We start from the raw sequence: 6,794 nt of genomic DNA, 5'->3' as shown, positions 1-6,794 counted from the left end.
ATGATTATGGTTTTTAAAATGTGGGGAGGGAGGAATTCGCCCTGGTAATTGTGGGCTACGTAATGGAGTGCTCAGGTCACAATGGGAAGTCTGGCATCTAACAGTTTAGGTTTCAGTTTAGTTTTCATTGTACTATATTCTACCTTCTCTGCCTTCTTCACCAGCCACAAATCACACTGGGAATAGAAGAGACAACTAAGGAACATTTTTTCATTTTTCTACAGTGTAAAGAGACAGTAGTGTGATGTGTTTGAGGGAGCATGAGGAAATATACAACAGTAGCATACAGATAGGACTGGCAGATGCAGACTTGGCCTGGAGCTGAGTTCGTTTGTGAGCAAATGGGTGGGAAGAGCAAGTTGTATATAAAAACATACCAGTGATCCAACTCTGGTATCAACATGGGGGTTTTTTTTACTGCAAAATGTTGAGAGGAGCCAAAAAGGTCAATATGGGATGTTATGCAGAACACATTTTCCTTTGTAGCTGCACGTCTGAATCTTCTTTGGCAGAGCACCTCATTATAGGAAGAATACAACTCTTGATTTTAGAGTAAGCTTTGTATTCCAGATATATATTACAATACTGTATATTTAATAATGAGCCTGTGGACATTCATTTATAAACAGATTACAGATAGTGGGATACCACAGGATCCACGGAATTGAACTTCATGTGCTGTTTAAAATAAAAAAGGGAATGGCTGTCAATTCAGTGGTAAGTGGTGGTTGTGGCCTGCCACAGTGCCACCCCATGCCCACTGAGCCTCGCCATGTTTTCACAATCATTGCCACTCCTTTGCAGCCACCGCAGAGAATTCTGGGCACTGCCAGGACCTCAGTTCAAATTCAGCCAATCCATGGCTGCCTGGGGGGCAGGGCTTAGGCAGAGGACCTGAGTGTTACAGTCTCCACTCAGGTCCACTCCCCGGTTATAAAAAGCAGGCCAGCACTACTAAACACTGTCCACCGTTCTACCCACAGTAAATTATACCAGTCCCAGTAACATTTAGAAATTTCAAGTTCTGAGATACTTCCTAAGTCAGATTAATCAATTCATTTCTAAGCTCTATAATCACCCCTGCTTCCTAAGGCAGTAACTTTATAGGATGAAAGATATGAGTGTCATACAGTGTGATAAGAATAAAAGAACTTCCGATGATACCGTAGCAGCATACTTGCAGATGGGTACCTCTCCATGCAATTTGCAATCAATGTGAAGCATAGCCACATGACTCGGGCTGATTTGTCCTGCCCACCTGCCTTCTTACCAGAAGTGGCATTGTAGGCTCAGTGTTATAACAGGGTGTGTGGGGGGGAGCCAGCTCCTAGCTTTGGCCTGACAGGCAGACTGGTTTCCCACCCTGTGTGGCTACGTTGGGGTCAGGGAGATCCTGCAAGACATTGGGGGCCAATCAGCACCAACCTGGGTTCCTAGTGGGCGGGGCCACTGGAGCAGACCTGGGGGAAGACTTCACCCATCCAGGTCAGCTCAAAGGGAACATAATGTGGGCTCTGCTGTACTTGGCACCACAGTTTCCACGTGGCTGTCTGTTCCACCCTCCCTATTTTGCTATGGTTTCTTTTTTTTTTTAAATGAATATTTATTGGCATTTTCAAAAACCACACAAAAACAAAATTAGACAAAAAATAACAAAAATACAAAAATCCAAAACTTAAAAAACAATTAAAAAAACACATAAAATTTCAATTACTTATTTTCATTTAACTTGTTTCTCAGACCTCCTCACACCTCCCCTTCTTGTATTCCAATTTAAATTATTAATTCAACAAATCCTTATATCCAGACTTAAACATCAATACTTATACATCGTTGCTCATTCTTAAACATTTTTCCTAAAGTCGACCAAAATTTCCCTTCCACGGCTTTCCCAAATTCCATACAAATAGCAAAACAAAGTAAAAAACAAAGCAAGTTATAGTTATATACCCTTTGGATTCCCAAACACCACCCACCCCTTTCCCGGTTTCAGTCCCCAACAAATGTTCATCAGTCTAATATACTGTTTAGCCTGGAGATCTCACGTCCGAGGCTCTTAAATCTCTTTCAATTCCTCTCTATCGGCCTTTTTGATAGTCCTTAATGTTAGACCCCAAATCTCGGAGAGGCTCCGGCCCAACAGGATCCATATTTTTTCCAGCCAGCCCTTCATGCTTAAAGTAAAGCCTATGGGGTACTCCAAATCTTGTTTCGTACTCCTTTCAAGTCCAAGTGTCCCCATAGCTCCAACTTCCACCTTGGTCAAATTTATAATCCTTTGGTCTTCAGATCCCCACATAAGGAGATCTCTCAATTTTGCACTCTCCAATTCAGGCCAGACTTTCCACCTCCAGTTTTTATTCTCCTTTGTTGCCTTCATGTCAGGCCACAAATTGCAGCTCTCCTTTAACATCTGCGAAATTACAGCTCCTCCTTCCTTTTCTTCAGGGGCAACATATGTCTCCTTCTCCATATTCTCATGGCTCTCAAGTTTCTCTATTTGTCCAATTGTATAGGCTTCCTGCTTCAAGTCCTTATCAACTTCAACAATATTATTTGCTGCTAAGACCAGAGTTGTGACGCTTGTAGCCAAAACATTGATTTGGCCTTGTAATTTTCCCAAGAGAACAAATGTTCTATCCAATTCAATCTGAATTTTCCCTCCTCCAGCCATTCTTGTAACGTCCCTAAACCCCCTCTAGGGGGATTTTGGTTCCTTAATGTCTTCAGCTCAAGTCCAATAATCAAGTTAGTTTGTATCAGCCCTTCCTTATTTTCAACAAATTGTAACAAATATAACCAGCAGAAGCGACAGAAACAAAGTTCTCTTTTTCCTCTGACAGCCAATTTGACAGCTGTCAAACTCTTCAATACTTCATCGTCAGGCTCTCTCGCGGGACGCTCCCAGGTCCGGGGGGGGGTGAAACTTCAGCTCTCAAAGTTAATCTTTTATCCTCCAGTAAAGTTTCTTATAGTGTCAAACCATGAAGGTTAAAGTCTTTTAGAAAAAGAAAAAAAGGATTCTCTCGACCTTAGATAGCCGGTTCTTTGCTTTAGCTTATTTACAAAGGGGGGGGGCGGACTTCCTTTTTAACCCTTCCCCGCTCGTTCCTGATTCAACAAAATTTTTCTTTAAATCCAAATTCCATATTACTCACGGGTTGTTACTTTAAAATCCAATTGTTCCAAGGAAAAAGTCAGTGCTCTCCGACAATGGCTTGTGGCTTCACTCCGCAGAAGGAGCAGTCTACTCACAGCACCGCGCCGCACCCCGTCCCCGTTCCGGAGCCTTTAAAAAGGCTCCTTCGCAGCTTGGGGGGCGTAAATGGTGCCCGCCGAGTCACCACGCTCACAGGCATCCGCGCCTGTGATTTTTAAGGGTCCCCGCGTCGCCGCCGCGGACAAGACCCGATCCTGCGGAGCCGATTCCCTCAGGAGCTCGGAGGGAATCCGCCATTAGTCGATGGCGCTAACCCGGAAGTCCTATTTTGCTATGGTTTCATGGCTGTCATAAGGGTGATAGCCTAATTTTCAGACCTTGCTATGGATATTGATCAGTTGCTGTTTTCAGAGTAATTTTCCCTGCAAAATGTTCAGGCTGGGTCTGCAGGTTTCGCCTTCCTCACAGCAATCATCACAACCTTAGGGACATGGGATCTTGGAGGGCAGTGTTTCATGTTCAGACACCCAACTCAGGGGCTGGTAGGCCATAGCCCCCCCCCAACCAATTGGGTTCACCGGATGCAGTTCACACTGCAGGGGCACCCCTATATCTATATTCATCAAACAGAAGGTGGGCTGGTTGATCATTGGATACATGCCCAATGTCTAAGCCGAACCTTTTTGTCTGTAATCAATAGAGTTGTTTCCAATTTGAATCCAACCCATGTGTCCCAATATTTACTTGGCACCTGCAGACCTCACCATCGACTTAGAGGGCCTGGGCCTGGGCCTGCAATAACTGTGCTAGGGATTTCATTGTTCATTTTCTCAACAATGGACTTCCAATAGTGACTTTGCAGTAGACTACCTATTTTCTACTAGTAAACACTATCCAACCGAATGTGGTTTTCACAGCTCCTACAGTTCTGGTGTGTTCATTTTGCATGTGTTTCAGTTTAAAAGAACAAGTGGCATTATACTAACAAAAATGAATAGAATGTTTAAAATCAGTGTAACGACAAAGTGGAATAAAGCCTTCTCAGATAAAATTGTGATCAATATAAATCAGTATGGTCTGAACAAATCACTCAGCAGCACTGGAATAAGTTATGGTTAAAAGAAACATTTATGCAGGGTGAGTTTAGTTTATGGTGACATATTGTATATGAAAATGTTCAAATTAGTCACCATTGTCTTACGCATAGAACAGTCTGGGGCTCATTTAATCTATTCTTGCACAAAGTGTGTGTATGAACGTCTATGATTCTTAAATCAAAGATGAGTAATTCTTGAAATAATGAGGAAAGAAAAGATGGATCTTATGTCATTTTTAATTAGAATGCTAGGGAACAGAACATTTCCAAATTGCTAAGGATACATGGGATTATTAGCAATACACCGGATATTCTGAGCAAAGAAAAATGCTCATAAATGAAACTCAGTAGATTTGATTTCAAAAAAAGATTAAGAACATCAATCATCTAAACAAATCTTTGCAAATGAAGAAAATGTCGGAAAAGTTTACTTTGGCTAGCAAAGAAAGGCAAAAAAGTTATGATTGTCCTCATATGCTTCCAGATCTGTTCTGTGTCAATGTCTAAATAATATCCCTTGACTTAGACTGAGTTGGAGTACAGAGACACTCATAACCATGAATCCTAACTGGTAAGGCATTGGGACCTGACCTCCCACTTGTGTGCCCTAACATGTGACACAGGTCCTAAGCATGCACATCTGTCATCCCTGTGTTCATTTTGTGTAATTCTTCAGCTTCAAAGGGGAAACGTGGCTGAAGCAAACATATTCCACCTAGATATGTTATGTTGCTGCTTTGATTGCCTTCCATAAACACAGGATTCAAAGACAAGTCAGAGTGCGCATCCATCTTGAGATAAGCAATACTGTTTCAGTTCAGTATCAGTTCAGATCAGCCTTCCCCCAGCTGCAACTCAACATAGCTTATGGGAGTTGTAGTCCAAAATACTGGGAGAGCCCCACGTTCGGGAAGACTGGCTTAGACAATGAACAAAATGCATCTACAGTATCATAGATTAGTATTTCATATTTTGGCTGATTCTTGTGAGGGATCAGCCAAGCCATCAATGATTGTGTTCCTCTTTTCCGTTACAGTCTTTTAACAACAAGTCCTCATTTTAAAAATGCATAATATCCCATATCAAAGAATGGAAGCATGGGGGCAGAATGGCCATACGTTTGATGTTATATGCTCATTATTGTGCCTGAAAAGAACATATTTCAGATCACTAATTAAAAGCAAAACAACAACAACAACAACAACAACAACAGCATTGTTATGATTTCTATTCAATTTATTGCGTGCCTTTCACCATCAGGGCTCAGGTCAGAACAATTTGGAAGTTCAGTATTAAAAACAGTTTAAAACTAACTTAAATGTCAGATCTCCAAGGTCAAGAGGTATGTTTTCAGCATATGATGCAAACTCTATAATGAAGCTGCCAGATGCACTTCTGTGGGGAGGAAATTCCACAACCTAGTAGCTGCCACAGAGAATGCCCTCTTTCAGTCCACCACCACCCTGAACTTCTGAGGGCAGTGGTACTACCAAGAGGATCCTCTTGGTAAGGTCAGGACACCTGAGAGTTTGCAGGGGTAGCTTTACTGGTATTCACTTAAAAAAAACACCAACAAGCTAACTATTCCCCAGCAAGACTGGTACAGTGGAGGAGTACCCAGCCTTGAAAATTGATGATGATTGTGACGATGAGTTAAACTCACAGGTGGTTCAAGCTTCTGGGAATGTATTGGGGGCTATTGTCTACTCTGGCAGTTCACTTTTTCATTATTGGATTATTTCACTTGTCACCCTTGACATCACAAGTGATATCTAATAGGTGCCAATGACAATCCTGTAAGTGTTTTCTAAAAAAAACAAAAGAAACCCTACAGACTCTGTGGACACACTTAAAAATACAACTACAAGCGCGCAACCCTAGAGTCGGTCACGACTGGCCTGTACGGGCAGGGGTACCTTTGCCTTTAATGCTGAGAAATGGAGGCAGTGAGAGATTTTACTTTCTTGGGTTCCATGATCACTGCAGACGGTGACAGCAGTCACAAAATTAAAAGACGCCTGCTTCTTGGGAGAAAAGCAATGCCAAACCTAGACATCATCTTAAAAAGCAGAGACATCACCTTGCTGACAAAGGTCCATATGGTTAAAGCTATGGTTTTCCCAGTAGTGATGTATGGAAGTGAGAGCTGGACCATAAAGAAGGCTGATCACCGAAGAATTGATGCTTTTGAATTATGGTGCTGCAGGAGACTCTTGAGAGTCCCATGGACTGCAAGAAGATCAAACCTATCCATTCTTAAGGAAATCAGCCCTGAGTGCTCACTGGAAGGACAGATCCTGAAGCTGAGGCTCCAATACTTTGGCCACCTCATGAGAAGAGAAGACTTCCTGGAAAACAACCTGATGTTGGGAAAGATGGAGGGCACAAGGAGAAGGGGACGACAGAGGACGAGATGGTTGAACAGTGTTCTCAAAGCTACCAAAATGAATTTGACCAAACTGTGGGAGGCAATGGAAGACAGGAGTGCCTGGCATGCTCTGGTCCATGGGGTCACGAAGAGTCGGACATGACTAAACG

This window comes from Podarcis erhardii (assembly GCF_964252035.2).
Source record: "Podarcis erhardii genome assembly, chromosome: 5".
Classification (NCBI taxonomy): Eukaryota; Metazoa; Chordata; class Lepidosauria; order Squamata; family Lacertidae; genus Podarcis; species Podarcis erhardii.
This window is presented reverse-complemented; position numbering follows the sequence as displayed.